Source organism: Rana temporaria, chromosome 1, assembly GCF_905171775.1.
Source record: "Rana temporaria chromosome 1, aRanTem1.1, whole genome shotgun sequence".
Classification (NCBI taxonomy): domain Eukaryota; kingdom Metazoa; phylum Chordata; class Amphibia; order Anura; family Ranidae; genus Rana; species Rana temporaria.
Window position 1 is genome coordinate 461,369,864 of NC_053489.1, and position 18,489 is coordinate 461,388,352.

At 40.0% G+C, this 18,489-nt stretch overlaps 1 protein-coding gene across 6 annotated transcripts in view; it reads left to right on the forward strand.

Annotated features, from left to right (window-relative positions):
• BMPR1B (bone morphogenetic protein receptor type 1B) overlaps positions 1-18,489 on the forward strand; it is a 638,082-nt gene that overhangs the window by 209,812 nt on the left and 409,781 nt on the right. Inside the window, exon 2 of one of the 6 annotated variants that reach the window (XM_040328014.1) lies at positions 15,422-15,656. The exons of the other annotated variants lie outside the window; for them this stretch is intronic. The gene's annotated coding sequence lies outside the window, so the exon portion shown is untranslated. The remainder of the gene's footprint in view (positions 1-15,421; positions 15,657-18,489) is intronic. 6 annotated transcript variants of the gene reach the window in all.

Here is an 18,489-nt window from a genome sequence, read left to right on the forward strand (position 1 = left end):
TATATATATATATATATATATATATATATTTTTTATTGCTAACACAAAGAACATTTTTTGTTCAAAAAAAATGTCTTGCCAAACTATATAGTTTAATTAAAAATGGTGGTATTATGTGGGCTGTGACTCCTTTATGTGTCCTGCACCTCAGGTAATGTGTTTCATGCTACCCACTTTGCCAACAGTTGGCGTCATGGAGATCAGGGAAATCACAAACAGTGCAGGTACCAACTCATCCCTGGGCGTGAGCCTTACTGCTTTTAAAACAGGTGAACATGCAATAACCTAGGCATAGAGCAGTTTAAAATGAGTGAATATTGCTTGTTGGAAGATAACAAGAAATGCTGTTGGTCTCAACTGTTACTGAGAATACTAGGTCCACCAACAAAAAAAAAGCCTTTCATCAGAGTCTGAAGCCACAGACATTTTTTGAAACAAAGATTGAATGGGAAGAATAGAGGAACTGCCATGATCACAGATGCTGGTGGTCATTAGTGCACTAATCAGTATGCTAATTAGGTCCATTATTTCTCCTGCCAGAACCCTGGTGCTTCGAGATGCTTCTGGCTAGCCAAAAGAGCCAGTTCCCCAATACATTTGTAAAAAGCACTTAGGGCAGTGTGGTAGTGCTGCAGTAGTATTATCAGAATCTGTGTTAGCTTGCTTTTGATCTCAGTTTGGGATGCTTCAGAGACCACCCAGAATTTAGTGACAGGTGTATTTTACCTGCAATTGACCTTTTTCTAACCTGCTACAAGCTGCTTGTCTAGGGTTAGAAACAGCTTTGATATGAAAAAAAAGCCCTAAGCACCTCATTTGTTTAAGGTTTATTATTAAAAATGGTTTCCAGTCCAGCTTTAGTTGCTGGTGCAATAACAAAAGTAGTATTTACTATTGTCTGGTTTACAAATCCTGTAGATCCCAGTGTGTCATGACTAGAGAGGTTGGAGACCAAACGCCAAGCTCACAGCACGGTCTTTGGTAAAGAGCAGCTATCTGTAAAAAGAAATTCCACAGGCACCATGAAAAGGTCGTAAAGCAGTGGTTTCTTTTTGTAATACAAATCATATTATTTTGGACAAAAACCAACACTGTACCATATGATAGTTTAATATTCATACATCTCTGGACAGCAATGAAAAAAAGTCCTGTGTGTTCAACATCATATCCACTTTTACCGTATTAGCTTGCCTTTCCTCCACAGATTAACACTTTTCACCTCTGGGCTCTGATTCAACAGCAAAAAAACTTACAACAGCCAGCGTACAGCTTGTTTGTTTTTCCAAACGTCACTGTGTCCCAGCTTGTGTCTATGCATTTCAACAACTACGTTCTTCAGTGTAGCAACTGGTTTGTTTATGCAAATATGACTAATGTATTAGTGTAAACTAAATATTAGCGGGGATGGTTGCATAGTGTGATTTGAAGGACATTTCTGACCTGCCAAAGAATCCAGCTACTGCTTTACTAACTGGTTCTGATTATGTTTCAGACTTTATTAGCATTTTAGCTAAATCACAAAAAAAGAGAGAGTATGTAGATTGAAGACCAGCTCCAGCAAGCGCTGTAAGTTCAGCAGGGGGAAGTTGAGTGTAAAAAATATTTTATGACCACATTCCTTCAGTCAAGAGCTGAATGTTCTGGTTCAGAAGTCTCTGGAACCCAGTTATCTTGCCCTAATGAAAGAGCACTAGTGATGCATATCACATTACATTCACATCCATGTGTAACTCAGTAACTCCTAAATGCTGGAGTTTCCCTTTAAAGAAGACCTGTCTTTATTCAAATAAATTGTTCATCATTCAGTTTATTACAAGTGATATTATTTGTCAGGGCCTTAAAGATATTTTATAGTCTTTTAACTTTTTTAGATACATCAGCACTGTATTATTTCCCTTTTATACAAACTTTAGGCGCTATATAAATCTTGTATAATAATAATGCAATAATAGCACAAGAAATAAACTATTTGTGCATGGGAGCAACCATATTTAATATTCATAGATTAGCAGCGCTGAAGAGATTTCTTGTGTAAGCCTGAGGCCCCGTACACACGTCCGAGGAACTCGACGGGCAAAACTCATCGTTTTGCTCGTCGAGTTCTGTGTGAAGCCACCGAGGATCTCGGCGAGCCAACTTTCCTCATTGAACAACGAGGAAATAGAGAACATGTTCTCTATTTGGCTCGACGAGGAACTCGTCGGCTTCCTCGGCCGAAAGTGTACACACGGCCGGGTTTCTCGGCAGAATTCAACTCCGATCGAGTTTCTGGCTGAATTCTGCCGAGAAACTCGGTCGTGTGTACGGGGCATAAGGTGCACTATCTGTTTGTGTGATATCATATGGCAGCACCAAACTCAAATCCCAATCAGGACATTATCTACATTGAGAACGTGTGTTTTTTCTCTGCTTGCATGGATTCCTCTGGTTTCCTTCTACACCCCAAAAAACATGCTGATGTTAATTATCTTCTATCCAAATTGGCCCTTTTACAATATGTAAAGTGCTCCATAAGTTGTCTGTGCTATATAAAAAAAACAATGTACCTGTTAAATTGAAAGCATATGGATAGCACTGAGCCACTGAATGTTCCCTCTAGTAATTAATCTACCCATGTCTTCATTTAATACAACATCAAAAATACAGAAGATCCAGCAATTTTGTGCACTTATTCCACTTTGACCCCCATCTTTGTTCTGGACATTTAGAAATAGGATATATTTACATAAACCATGAAGTTCCAGTGATTTTAATCATATCACCACAAACACAGGACTATTTCTTATACATGTGTATTTGCTAATGAGCCTTTCATTGGAATGGAAATAAACTGCAGCACACTGGGAGGTGTAATGGTTAAAACCACTCGGTTTAGCTAAGTATATCCTATTTGCCAAAGACTGAACATAGGGGGGCTCTGAAGCAAAAAATAACACTTGAGAGCCTTAAGAAGCCAAGAAATAATTTAACTCTGCCATTGGCGTGCGCAAGGGGTGTGCCTGGGCACACCCTTATCACCGCTTGAGGTGCAGATTCCCCCTGCTGATATTGCACCAATGCCCCCGAACGGGGCTCCTAAAAAAAATTAAAACAATAAAAAGATCAAGATTATAAAAATAAAAAGCTACTGACACTGTCCACGGTCCTACGGACACCAACCTCTGCTCTACAGACAAGTGCACTGCTCTACTGACACCGTCCATGTTTTAATACATTTGGGGTACACACCCTAATGCAATAGGCTGCACACACCTATGCTCTCTGCTAAAAACTGAAGTATAAACTATGGGGAGATTGACCCATTTAGCCAAATCATTGCATACTAAAATATGTAATATAAAAATGGCAATATTGGTCCAATGAATTTTACAAATGCGAAGGCTCAGGTTGTGTAGTCCATTTCCAAAAAAAACTTCCTGTAAAGCTTCTGTCTTTTACCTGCGTGGGTGGCTTAATGCCATCTTTCATCAAATGAACAAAGATCTTTAATTTTAACAGAATATTTAACATGGTTTTAGGTATCATGTTCAGGTCACAAATTCTGTGAGTTTCTGATTTTAATTAGTCAAGGAATGCAAGTTAGAATTTGACCTCAAAGTGACCCATCCTGCTTGTAATACCATGTAATCAGTTACATGGAGGCCCACATATGACTTTAGATCTTTTTCTTCAGTAGTTATTTAATTGGGACATGAGTTGCCTATTGGAGCGTTTGACATGTGAGAAAGATGTTGATGTTGTCAATATAGAGTCAGCTGGTTTCAAAGACATTTTGTGGTTCAAGCAAAGGCCTCACATAATGAGGGAAATTTTGTGAGTATTCCGATAATACCCTTCTGTTCTTGGATTTATAAAGTATACAGAAGCATGGGTGCTTTGAGATATAATCATATGAACCAATGCACCTGCAAACGTGTGGTGAAATTAGAGATAAATCGTTTTTAAACTGGCATTGAGGACTTTGCATACAGATATGTGCAAGCCACCTACAAAGAAAATGACCAAAGCAGGTGATCCAATGGGTGAACCTTAAGCCCCGTACACACAGTCGGACCTTTGTCCGACCAAAATCACATAGAAATTCTGATGGAATCTCATCGGAGTAAAAGAAAACATGTTCTCTATGTAAACTTTGATGAAATTCCGATCGTGTGTACAGGGCATTAGGTTGAGTTGTCCAATTTATTCTTATACAGAATACAGTATTTAACCAGTCTATCAGATAATGTATTTTTCCTAAACAACTATTGAAGTTGCTTTGTCACTAGATATATTGATAGGTGAACTGCCACATGCTCTTCAGATGCATTTTCATGCAATCCCAGAGCAAATCCCCGCCCGCTGAGAAAGTTGCTACAACGTAATGCGTACGGGGGAAGGTACCTGAAGTCTCTCTCTGCCGTCTCTGTGAAAATACACGCTGTGTGTATTACCTTTCTGCCGTTTATCATTTGGGCTAATGTGAGTATAAGCCTTTTTTAATAAATTTAAGCCGTTTTTAAAACAGAGAGCACTTAGATCTGTTTTTTATCTCATTTATGATCCCAATGCTGCTGAGCTTAAGAAGTTTGCCATTCACACAACGCACCAATCTGCGTATTGATTGCTGCTGGTATGACTGCCTGGTAAAACAGGGGTCCATACCTTAAGGTGAGAGTAGCCATTCTTAACGGTGGAGGGATCACTATATTTGAAGTTTGAAGTCACCGATGAAGATTTGGAGTGGTTGTCTTACTGTTCCTTGGAAATCTTTTTTCACTTTTTGGACTTTTATTTATGCATTATATATGCAATTAATTATCACTAATTTATTATTGTCTAATTACTGTGTTTATTGCACTTTATTTTATATTGCGCAGCACTATTTACTTATACAATCCCAGAGCAAAGCTTTACGTTTTGTCCCAGATATGTTTCTTTTTGTCAGATACAGTATTACTAAAAAACTGGCATTCATTGTTACAATGTGCATACACATAAGCTGACCATTAATATAGCTGTAACTACATCTCTATTTAACTTTTTATGCTACGTAGTATGGGCTGGTTTAGGGGGATTAACTTTTGGAGCCTCGGTTACTCTGTGATGTTGACTCTTAATAAAGAGCTTTCTTTTTGCTTCTTTTAATTACCTAGGTAACACTACACATGAAATAATCTATCACCCCATAATATTTTACTTCTTGATCCCCAGCTGTCTTTAATCAACTGGTATTTTAGTTCTTGAAGATTCAAAACTTGTTGATGTTTAATACACTGACCTAGCCTTATGATGCACAATTGAAAAAGGTTATGCAAATGTTACTTATTTTCTTGTTTCAGTTATCTGTTTGCAAAAAATTACATTGTATGTAATTTCATTTAATCAAATTCCTTACAAATCAAAACAGTTTGGATTATGTCACCTCTGTTTAATAAGGAATGCTTCATACATTAAGAAATATATTGTTTTAATTTTGTTAGCTTTCTTTGACTACTTCACAGAGACTGCTAACACTATGTAAACAGGTCACAGTTACAGAAAAAAAGTGAAGTAACACTCTTCAGTATGCAAATAGTATTGGTCTTATTTAGTAAAGAGTTCTTATTCCTAAATTGCTAATTTGTATAGAAGAACTTCAGCAGTAAATGGGTAAATTAAAAGTCAGCATCTACAAATACTGTAGCTGCTGACTTTTAAGAAATAAATACCTACCAGTCTATGCAGTCCAGTGTTGTCTTCTAGGAAGCTGTGGCTTTTCAGGGTGCCTGTTGTTCACCACACCATCACGTTGGTTTTCAGGAGCCAGATGTCACTTTCAATGACTTTGTATGTGCAAGACAGAGCCTGCCTTTTAACTGGCCCTGCGGCCTCTTGGAATATTGGACGTTAATCCAGGAGGGGGTTGGCCAAAGTGAAATCATCCTCACCTAAGCAAGGAACAAAGAAGTGGGAGTGGATACTACTAAAAAAGGATACTTGCTTGCCCCCTCCAAAAAAAATCCAAAAACATATGTGTGCCAGTTTGTAGGCAGATGCAGTCTTCGCTTTCCACTGCAGCTGGCGCTTTCCCAGAGCAGCACTACAACTGGAGAGGAAGTCTAGAGGAACTTGGTTCCTCTATGGTTTCCCGAGTCACTTGGAAAGCAATCCAATTGGATTATGCCACCCCATGTGACTCCAGCAGCCATCTTGGATCGGGCTGAGCTTATTTAAGGCCCTGTCTCCCAGGCTTGGCACGCATTTTGTGAGTGAGTACAGTAGGAACACGTACCCCGCCTGTGAGGGACAGAACAAGTGGCAGGGAAAGGTTCCAGATGAGGGAAAGTGTAGGGCTGACAGCTTCTTTGGACATATTCCCTCTTGGCCATGAGACAGCCAGGCAACACTCTGCCCCTCCTAATAGGTGCTCTAAGTTTGGCTGAAACCTGCTTTCTGCATGTTGTTGGACCTCTGAGTGTTCCCGTTTGGGTTAACCTACCACTGGGTTTAGTGCTCACTGGAGTGTTGGGCTGGGGAGGGGAGGGAATGGCTGGTTGAGTCTGTCAGTGACACAGCTGAGAGGCTGAGACAGCTGCCAGGCTGGAAATCTGGGTGGATCCCGACTGTGAAATTGGGATCTTTCCCAAGCCTGGACCGGCTGAGTGAGGCTTTAAACTGCACTCCTGTGATCCATAGGTGAGGTATGGCCAAAAAAGCTACTTTGCCTTTAGACTACATTCACACCTGAGTGTTTTCAACTCATAAAATGTTCGTAAAACGCCCGAAAAAAATGTCTGAAAAAAGCCCAACAAGCAAAATCACATTAATTTCAATGGCACCTGTTCACATCTGAGCGTTTTGTCACCTGAAGCAAAACACCTGAAAAGTGCCTTACCCCGGGTTCACACTAGTGCGATGTGGGAACCAGCGCGATTCCAGCACCGGTTCCCGGATCGCTACTCTCCTGCAGGAAGTTCACACTGCCTTGTGCAAACCAGTGTGGTTGTCAATACCAAAGTTAACAATATCCCCAGTTTAGTTCACAGATCACAGTGCAAACTGTGAACTCGTACAGGAATCGGATTGAGAACACCCAATGCGATCCGATTCTATTATGGGGAAAAAAGTTCCTGCACATTTTTGTGTACGAATCCAATGCGAGTTCAGCCATACAACTATATGGCTGAACTTGCATTGCTCAGACATCACATGCAATCTCTGAAATCACGCTAATGTGGACCCAGGCTGAAGCTCAAAAAAGAACATGAGCTTCTTTGGGGCAGATTACAGATGTTTTTTTGCTTTTTACATTGGTGACCTGTACAAATTCTCAGCAAAGCATACAGTAAAAATAACAGCAACATCACTGTAAAAAATCGCAGCAACATCGCGGTAAAAATGTGCAACTTTTTAACTCTCAGTGTCCCAGACATCTGGTTTGCCTTATAACATCCTCTGCACTAAACTGACATCCAAGATGTCATCAGTCCGACTTAGTTAATTGTGCTGTTAACTACAGAAGACCTCTACTCCCAGTATGTTATGGAAAGGGGAAGATGTTTATAGTCCAAATGAGGAGTGCTGTCTCGCATGACAACATGGCTCCTACAAAGGAGCACAATACAAGGAATGAGGCACAATATTACTGGCAGAATCACCTGGTAAAAGGAAAATTGTCAGAAAAAAAAAAAACTATAATAAAACTACCATGTCAGATATTCAGATTGAGCGTCATTCATATTTATTAAATATGTTCATACAAGTAAAATCAGTTCCAAACTATATAGTGTATGTTTTTTTTTTACAACAATGATTACAGTACCTCACATAGTTCTACTGTATGTACAGTATGTGAAATAATTATTTTTATAGTTATTTTAGGAGGAAGATTTTTTAACATTTGACAATTTGCACAACGCAAACATAAGATGTCATCTCATACCTCTTTCATAGCAATGTTGCTCTTCAACTCTACCCAAAACACCACTTTATGTTTCTCTGGTGCTTGGTTTCAGAGTTAATGCAGTACACAGCTACTGTCTCTATCCTATATTATAATGCTAGTGGCCCAAGCAACCTTTCGACAAGCCCAGATGTTGTGGAAGGTGGGGTCTGTGAATATACAAGAAGCATTTTTAAGACAGTTGCTACAATGCATAGGTGCTTCCGGAGAGTGTGGTTATTGCTGGAGGGAGAAATTGCTGTGTAAAAAAAGATAATGAGCTGGCAGTTTCTGCTACCAGATGTAGGTTGTGGCTAAAGCTGGCCATATTTAGAGCATTGGGTTGCCCTGTTGGCACCCTCTCACCCAACATCCTTTGATCTAAACATTTAAGAAGCTGGGTGGAAAATTGTTGGTCAAGCAGTGGCTGTATCCAATTAGATGAAGACAATGTTTGGTAATTCTGACAGCCACAGTTGCCAACGGACAGAATACAACAACCAGCAGTGGAAAATTCCTCCTCCCTGTTGTATATCCCTTGGAACACTGACAGTGTATGTTTAGCCTAATGCAAAAAGTTATCCCAAAATTACTTACAGTACAGGCATTAATAAGCAAAACCCCATGCTATTATTGTACACGTGTGGGTATATACTGTATTTACAATTGACAGAGAGGTCTACAATAGAAAATACAATTAAACATTGTCTGTCTTAGCTCTATACCTCCCAGATTTCTAAAATTATATGGAGGCAAACATTTTGAGGGACACAACATATGTAGGAAAATAATACCTTTCTGTACTTTCCCAGTTACATGGATCATGAAGAATTAATATGCAAAAATTAATGGTATAATCTTTTTTCACCACTATGTTTATATTGTTTTTTTTTAATATAATACATTCTGTAATTTAGAGGTGGAATCAAAGGTGTTGTATAGTATAACAACTTTTGGTAGTTAATATTGCATTTTTATAGTAGTCTATACATCAGACCAAAATGATGAACAACTGGAGAGGATAGATGAATTTGATTCCAAAAGATGTACAGTCCCTCCAAATGAGTGACAGTTGTGAGATATTCAGATCATTGTTTCCTATATTAAAATGGGAAGTGGGTGAAATGCAGCAAAGAGGCATCATTTTGTTTCAGACAACACCATCCCTCTGAGTGTTTAATTTATGTGGACTTACAGTATATTGCCTTGGGGCTAATACCTGAACAAGCTTCTGAGGGTCTTTGGAACCAGAGTGCACGCATTGTGCTTCCTTCTTTCTGCCTTACCTGCAGAAAAACACACACACACACTAAAGGCCCATTGAACTTTTAGTTTAAATCAGCTAAATACATTTCAGGTATTAAAAAAAATTGTCCAAAGCCTTATGCCGTCTACACACGACCGTTTTTCATGACGAGAAAAATTCAATACAAATTTTAAATTGGTTGTGAAAAACGGTCGTGTGTATGCTCGATGAGAAAAATGGCACAATTTTTTTTAGAATCTGCTCTATTTTTTCTCATAGTTTTTCACTTTGTTTCTTTATCACGTTGTGAAAAACGATCGTGTGTGCGCTTTTACGAGGGGGAGAAAAACGCGCATGCTCAGAAGAAAGTTATAAGACGGGAGCGCTTGTTCTGGTAAAACTAGCGTTCGTAATGGAGATAGCACTTTTATTAGCACGCGGTAACACGAAATTAGCAAAAGCAGCCCAAAGGGTGGCGCCATTCTAATGGAACTTCCCCTTTATAGTGCCGTCGTACACGTTGTTGTACGTGTTGTACGTCACTGCTCTTTGCATACAGACGAACATCTGTATGCAAGGCAGGCTTGAGAGGAATCACGACACAAATCACGTTGAGAAAAACGTTTTTTTTTTGCATGACATGAATAACGGTCGTGTGTATATAGACCACTGCGTTCACACAGAGAGCACACATGGTGCAGGCTTTTCTACACAGGGTGTAGCTTCTTTCTAAAAAACAAAAACTGTAGGTATATTTGTCAACTGCCCCCCATTTGGAAGGACTTTCCCTCTTTTGGAACCAAACCCTTTCTTTATCTAACCTCCCCAGCTTCCCTTCTTTTTGGTCTGATATTTAGACCTCCAACATTTTTTGCTATTTTACAAAAACTGTTATTTTCTCCCTAACCTTTATCCTATTTTTCAAAGCAAGTGTACAGTAAAAGTAGAAGTAAAAAAGAGTTTTTTTTGTATATTAATTCTTTATGTTCTGTAGAACTGGGGGAGTGGTACAAATGCTAGAAAGTGTCCCTCTATCCCATCTCAGAAAGTTGGAAAGTATATTTAAAGCTGGCTGTTTGCATACAGATTCTTTTTTATTCAGCCTATGGGCTGAACGTAAAGCAAACAGATTCCTCCCTAACCTCTATCCTTGCAAATGGACAAAACTCCTGCTGCGATTACCCAATCAACAGCTGTATCTTTTTGGATGCAGCCATTGTTCGCTGAACAATTTTCTACCTGACTTACTCAAATTCCCAGTTGGAAGGGTTGTGATTGGGCCACCCACTAGGCACATTTCCAAATGTATAGTGAGCTTAGAGCAGCCCATAGATGAGTATATTTTTGCATTTAACCAGATGGTTGAATGCAAAAAAATGACCCAATACCCCTAATCCACATCACCCCTGCTGAGGTCTTGTATTATGATAGAAGGGAGCCTTCTCCACCATCAGAATACACTGATCAGCCCTGTTGGCATTAGCTGGCGGCGCTGAACATGTGGACAGCAGACTGGTCTATCCACTTCTGTACAAGCAGCCTGCTCATACATGGATCAAAATTTGGAAGTCCCTGCTGAACCTTTCAAATTTCTATCCATGTATGGACCACTCAAGACTTTGTTTTGATACATTTGGGATGTATTTTGTTTATCACAACTGAAGATTTAGAGGAGCCCAGGACTTTTCAGCTGACATTCAGCATTTTGTGTAAAAATCATAGGCATTCAAAAGGAAATATATTTAGTTTCTGAAAAAAAGTATTCATTACACTGTAAGAAATATGATAAAACTGCAGTTAATTTATTATGTCTTGAAAGACGTACCTAAAATATGTTCAGGAAGATGAATAAGCTTACAAACATGAGGTGTGTCTATAGCATGTGCTTTCCTGTCAGCTGAACAATTTATCTGTCGTAAGCTTCCCAAGTTCTGCCCAAACTATATTAAATCATGGTTAGATCTATAAGATTTCCACCCATTTCTGCTAAGCAGCCTTAGCAATAATATATTGTCCTATGAATGTTTGGCTTTTTAGTGTCAGTTTGCACGTGGAAAACCGACCTTCTCCAAGTTAGACTTCGAACATGTTTTATTAATCATTCACAAGCAAAAGCTTATTGTGTCAGCGTGATGCATTTGGCACAGAGCTCAGAGTTTCGCCACCTTCACAAAAGTTTTCTTTTGCCAAAAAGAACAGGAATGGTAAAGAGCAAGGGGCTGCTGAGCAAGCTTTTATTAGTTGCCCTTGGTGGTTTGCTGTTGTTGTAATACAATACAATGAGTAAACATAGAATATGAATGATTATTTATTATAACATCATGGATGAACAACTTGAGAACAGAAAGTTGAACTTCCAAAGTATGTGTGAATGATTATGGTATGTAGATGCAGTTCCTGTGCTGAAACAAAGCTTCCATACAGTAGTTTTCACTAGTGCGCAGTTCACAGAGTTTTATTTATATCTGAAACAAGAGTTGCCCATTTTTACCAGGGTAACCAATGAGATTTCCCCATTCATTTTGCAGGTCAGTACCATATATGCAGCACATTTATTTCAGGCAGTGTAATAAATCAGGCTCAGTCAGTAGTCATCATAAAAAAGTTTATGCTTTGTAATTGTGGATTTGAAATGCAGTGAGAACGTTTCATATTTGATCATACATGCATACCTCCCAACATTTCGAGATTGGAACCCACTAGCAAATGTATGTAGGCACAAGACACGCCCCCTGCCACACACCCTTAAAGGAGAATTGACCAAAAGTAAGTTAATTAAATGCACACAGGTTTTTTTTATACCACTTCTATTCCTTTATATTGGCTTTTACAATTTCCAAATGCAGCTATTTAGAATTTGGATGAAAGGTTTAGCACTGTGAAACTTTTTGAAAAATAAAAAGTGCATTTTATACACAACTATATGGATCAGACCAAAATGAGGGACAAATAAGGGGGGAAGAGGGACAGAGGGACATTGCTCCAAATCAGGGACAGTCTGTCAAAATCAGGGACGGTTGGGAGCTATGTACATGTACTATAGATGTTTATGCATGCCTGAATGAGATCAACACACAGCTGTAACTACTGCCAATGCCTTGCCACATCCAGAGGTTGCCAACACATACATACTTTGGCTCTTGACCAGTAAAATTGAAACAACAAGTGTGACATAAGGTGGCCACACAAGGACAGATCTGTAGCTAAAAATGATGGTCAATGAGAGATCTGTCAAATTTCTTCGGACTATCAGACCAGCTGAACCTCTACATATTTTTCTTCAGACACAACTATTGAATTAAAAGTATGTCCATTCAGAATTTTTTTTTTAAACGCAGTCTTAAACCCAAAAACAAAAATGTAATACAGCATATAGCAGCATACCAAGCCTTAAATGTGGTGGCTGTATTCGTTTTCTTTTTTTAGACTTTTTCTTTTCACCTTTTGATCCAGCCAGTAACTTCCTGTCTTAGGATGTCTCGACTTTGGATGAGGGAGCAAAAGAGAATAATTTGCACAGCAGCATTGTCAATCTGGGTAAAAAGTAAGTGTTAGGCCCCGTACACACGTCCGAGGAACTCGACGGGCAAAACTCATCGTTTTGCTCGTCGAGTTCTGTGTGAAGGATCTCGGCGAGCCAACTTTCCTCATTGAACAACGAGGAAATAGAGAACATGTTCTCTATTTGGCTCGACGAGGAACTCGTCGGCTTCCTCGGCCGAAAGTGTACACACGGCCGGGTTTCTCGGCAGAATTCAGCTCCGATCGAGTTTCTGGCTGAATTCTGCCGAGAAACTCGGTCGTGTGTACGGGGCCTGACATGCACTAGCAGGTTTAGATGGGCTTGACTAACACATTAAGACTTGGTTCACTGCATTCTACCTGCAGAAATATGGGGAAAGAAGTCTCTGACCCTTTTTTATAAATTGGGCCATGTTTGCCGATGCGGGGTGCCATTAAAACTGGTCATAGATGAATCAGTTTTCTTCAATCAGCCAGCGGGATGATTAAAAAAAATCGGATTCCTCATCCACACATGCAAAGTGAATGGAGGAATTCTTAATGTATATTGCCAGTGGGGATCCTTCCACTGTCAGAATACACTGATCAGCACTGTAGCCAATTTTCTGCATGGGCTGATTTGAAGGAAAATTCTCCAACATTCCCATTGGAGAGAAGCCAATCATTAGATCGATATCTCTTGAGCAGGAATGGTCATAGATGGATTGAAATGTTGTCGGTCCTTGCCAGCTTAAGAATTAATGGCACCCCTGCACGTCTGCTAAAGTGCAACGTGTTTCTCGGCCGAACGCTAGTTAAAACATTTTTAAGTAGTTACAGCAACAGTTTTTTTTTTGTGAAAAGTTTTAACTAAATAAATAAAATCTGATCATTGTTAGCACCCCTGTCAGTGGTAAATCATTTGTCTCAACACTTCAACTGCAACTTTTGCTGGACAGCTTGGTCTGTTAAAGAAAGTAAAACATGAACAGATTTATTGGCAAAATAAGGGGGAGAAATTGCAGCCACCACATCTAAGTACAATGGGCCAGATTCACATATAACTGCGGCGGCGTAACGTATCGTCTATACGTTACACCACCGCAAGTTTTCAGCGCAAGTGCCTCATTCACCAAGCACTTACGTGTAAACTTACGGCGGTGTAATGTAAAGGCGTCCGGCGCAAGCCCGCCTAATTCAAATGGGGCGTGTACCATTTAAATTAGGCGCGCTCCCGCGCCGGACGTACTGCGCATGCTCCGTTTTGAAATTCCTACCGTGCTTTGCGCAAAATTACGTCATTTTTTTGAACGGCGACGTGCGTAATGTACTTTCGTATTCCCGGATGTCTTACGCAAAAAAAATAAAAAATGTAATTGGACACGGGAACGACGGCCATACTTTAACATGGTTTGTCTAAATTTAAGCCATGTTAAAGCAGGCCAAACTTTGCGACGGGAAAAAACGACTAGGGATGACGTAACGAACGCGAAAACCTTCGTGGATCGCCGTAAAAGCTCATTTGCATACCTGACGCTGGAAAATGACGCAAACTCCACCCAGCGGCGGCCGAAGTATTGCATCCTAAGATCCGACGTGTAAGTCAATTACACCTGTTGGATCTTAGGGCTATCTATGCGTAACTGATTCTATGAATCAGCCGCATAGATGCGACAGGAGATACGACGGCGTATCAGGAGATACGCCGTCGTATCTCTTTTGTGAATCTGGCCCAATATTTGTAAGCTACAGTGGAGTGAAATTTTGTTTTTGCTTTTTATACCACTTTAAAAATAAAGCCTGGCATGCTGAGCCAGCCCCTGTTTTTTTTTTATATGTTATGGATACTATAACAATGAGATCTCCTTGCAATAATTCCTGACTTTGTTGCTGTCCGCCTGGGAGTTTTGGGCGTTTCTGACCACCTTTGTGTGTTCAGCTGCTCCTTTTGCCTTTTCCATGACACACAATAAAAGCAATTCAGCAGGGAGAGTGGGAATCCCTCATAATGGCCACTGCATGTATGCAATCCCAGAAACTCAAGTGTGGATATTTTATCAATACAGTCCCTGGGAGATATAAGAAATAGTCACGCGCTCTACCTCTTCAGCCTTTTACAAAAACTGAAATGTCACAGTCAGTTCATTTATTACAGGTTTGAAAATGAAAAAAAAAAAAACGGCATTTAGTACATGTGAAGTAACTGCTTGGTACAGCTGTTATACATGATGCCTGAAATATTTGCATTTCATGTAAATTATTAGTCATGTATGGCCATTTCCAGAGACAAAAGATCGGTGAACATGACATATGACCTTTGACTTGGGTATATGTAAGCATGTAGTCGTTTGTGGTAGGCAGTGCAGTCGGTTAAATCATGCATTGCACCCTCTGTGTCAGGCCTACTTGCTTTATGTGTATAGAGCATTTGCATTTGTGTATTTCCACAAACATTTAAAGCTGAACATTGAGCACATAAGCTGTAATGTTGTAGCAGCTTGCTCACCATAGCTAAAATTACCATCTATTCTATCTTAAAACATGCCAGAAACTGGCAAAGTGTCTGCAAAGTCTCTCTTTAGAGTGGGTATAGGCTGTATTTTTTTGCTATGAGGACCAGTTACCTAAGACAGCTGGCTATGTGCTGGGTGACTGGTGTTGTCACCATCATCCCGTAGTTCCTTCATAGGAAGTTACCAGCTGCTGGTACCCCCCACTTAGTTTGGCCCCATTCCAGCCCACTCCAATGCCTCTCCTCTTCTCCATTGCAGGAGATGTTATGAATACCAAGATATCATTCAACAGTGTGCAAACTTAAGCCGGCCATACATGGATTGAAGTTCGGCCGGTTCAGCAGACAAAAAAATAAAAAGTGCTTACCCTGACCTCAGCTTCCACCTACTTTCTAGAGCACCAGATAATATCACTGTGCTGTGCAGCACATTGCAGAAATGAGACAGCAATGAGGCACAGTGATGTCACTGATGGGGCAGAAACCAGGTCAAGGTAAGTTTTTTTTTTTTTTTTCACAAAGCTTTACATTTTACAGTCTTGACCAGGCATTTTGTATTCAGAGGTGGGAGCTGTCAGTGAAGGTGACCTTGTATTGTTATGCATTTTCTGCCTTAATGTTATAATAATCACCTGCCCCCACTACAGGTAACCACCTAAAACTTACATGTGTGGCTATACATAATAGTCCTCCTGATATTTGTAGGAATTGTTGCCTGGGTTCTGGCAACTGTATAAAATCAAAGAAGCTTCCCACTCCTGCCCAGCCAACCTAGTGTAGACTTGAAAACTGGCCCAGACCATGGATCTCCGCCAAAGCCACATCCGCTGAAATATTTTGCTTCTCCCACTGAAGCTTAAGGTACTCAAAGGTTCAATTTAAGGTCCTATTTAAAATGGAGCTAACATTTTCTGAACCCCATGCAAAAAGTTAAGCAATGACATAGAGGCTAACTAAAAATCATATTAGATTTTACAGCCACAGAGTGAGAGAGGGCATATAGTTGCTGTATCAGGATCCGTAAAGGAACCTTAGGATCAGTTAGCTGGCTTGTATTGGGTACAGCTGCCTATATTGCCCATATACGTATAGAATGTTCCTGACAAGATTTTAGCCAATCTACACATTCTAAGCAGCTTGGCTAGTTTTCTTTTTCTAAGTATAAAAACAATCACTTCATTTGGAAGCTTGTTAGCAAGTTCTGTCCAATGATTTATGGCCGGGACCTGCTGATGGCAAGGTGTAATAACATCCCAGAGCTCTGTGTTGGTAAACACCTGAGCGACCTGTCAGTTTTAGAAACTGAGAGATCTTTAGTAAAAAGCAGCACAGACATTACACAAAGTTAGAGACACTTTTAACCCATTGATTGCCCTAGATGTTAACCCCTTCCCAGCCATTGTCATTAGCACAGTGACAGTATAGTATTATCACTGATCACTGTATTAATGTCACTGGTGATGTCAGTGGCAGTTAGTCAGTCCCTCCCAGCGTCAGTCAGTGTCAGATAATCCACTGCACTAGCACTATCGCAGTCCCATCATAAGTCGATGATCACTACCATTAGTAGTATTAAAAAAATAAAAATTCCAGTATATATAGCATAGCAAAGTTTGTAGACACTACAACTTTCACACTAACCAATCAATATACACTTATTGGTATTTTTTTATTTTTTATGTACATTTTGGCCACAATTTATGAAGAAATTTAATTTTTTACATTTTTTTTATTGGATATGTTTTATAGGAGAAAGAAAAAAATATTGGCCCAGATTCTCAAAAAAGCGCCTATCTTTAGGCGGGCGTAGCGTATCTCAGATACACTACGCCGCCGTAACTTAGAGCGGCAGGTCCCGTATTCAGAAACATCTTCCGCTCTAAGTTACGGCGGGGTAGTGTATCTGATACAGCGTAAGCCCGCCTAATTCAAACTAGGCTGGTAGGGGGCGTGTTGTATGTAAATGTTTTGTGACCCCACGTAAATGATGCTTTTATCGAACGGCCCATGCGCGCGCATGCTCAGTATCACGTCGAATTTTCAAATGAAATTACGCCCGCTCAATGCCTAGTCGACGTGAATGGAACTTATTAACGCATTTTTTTATTTTTTCAGCCTAATGATGGCTTGCTTTACTGATAATGACAGCTCTTTGGATCTCATATTGAGAGTTGACAGCAACAGATTCCAAATGCAAATAGCACACTTGAAATTAACTCTGGACCTTTTATCTGCTCCTTGTAAATGGGATAATGAGGGAATAACACACACCTGGCCATGGAGCAGCTGAGCACCCAATTGTCCCATTACTTTTGTTCCCTTAAAAAGTGGGAGACACATATACAAACTGTTGTAATTCCTACATCATTCACCTGATTTGGATGTAAATACCCTCAAATTAAAGCTAAAAGTCTGCAGTTAAGCACATTGGGCCAGATTCATGTAGAAATCCGGCGGCGTAACGTATCCCATTTACGTTACACCGCCGCAAGTTTTCAGCGTAAGTGCTTGATTCACAAAGCACTTGCCTGTAAACTTGCGGCGGCGTAGCGTAAAGCCGTCCGGCGCAAGCCTGCCTTATTCAAATGGGGCGTGTATCATTTAAATTAGGCACATTCCTGCGCCGAACGTACTGCGCATGCTCCGTTTTGAAATAACGTACTTTCGAAAAATTTGAAATTCGATGCGGGAACTATACTTTAACATGGGCTGTCTAATTTTACACCACCTAAATAGCAATCGCAACTTTACGACGGGAAAATCCGACTAGCGACGACGTAAGAGAATGCGACGAACGCGCGTACCTTCGTGGATCGCCGTGAACAGCTAATTAGCATACCCGACGCGGAAAACGATGCAAACTCTACCCAGCGGGTGCCGAAGTATTGCATCCTAAGATCCGAAGGCGTACGAAGCCGTACGCCTGTCGGATCTTTGCCAAATGCCGTCGTATCTTTGTTTGTGAATTCAAAATAAAGATACGACGTGGCAAATTTGAAAGTATGCCGGAGTATCAGCAGATACTCCTACGTACTTTTTCTGTGAATCTGGCCCAAAGTGTTTGTTTCATTTCAAATCCATTGTGGTGGTGTATAGAGCCAAAAAGATCAGAATTGTGTTGATGTCCCAATATTTATGGACCTGACTGTGTGTGTGTGTATATATATATATATATATATATATATATATATATAGTGGGTGGTTAGCTCAAATGGAGATCACCTTCCCTGGAAAAAAAGGTAGTCCAGACGGCAGGTTTTCTTAAAATCTGACTTGTAGCCAATTTTTTTTAAAAAGGTTGCATGTAAATGAAACAAACAGAACCGA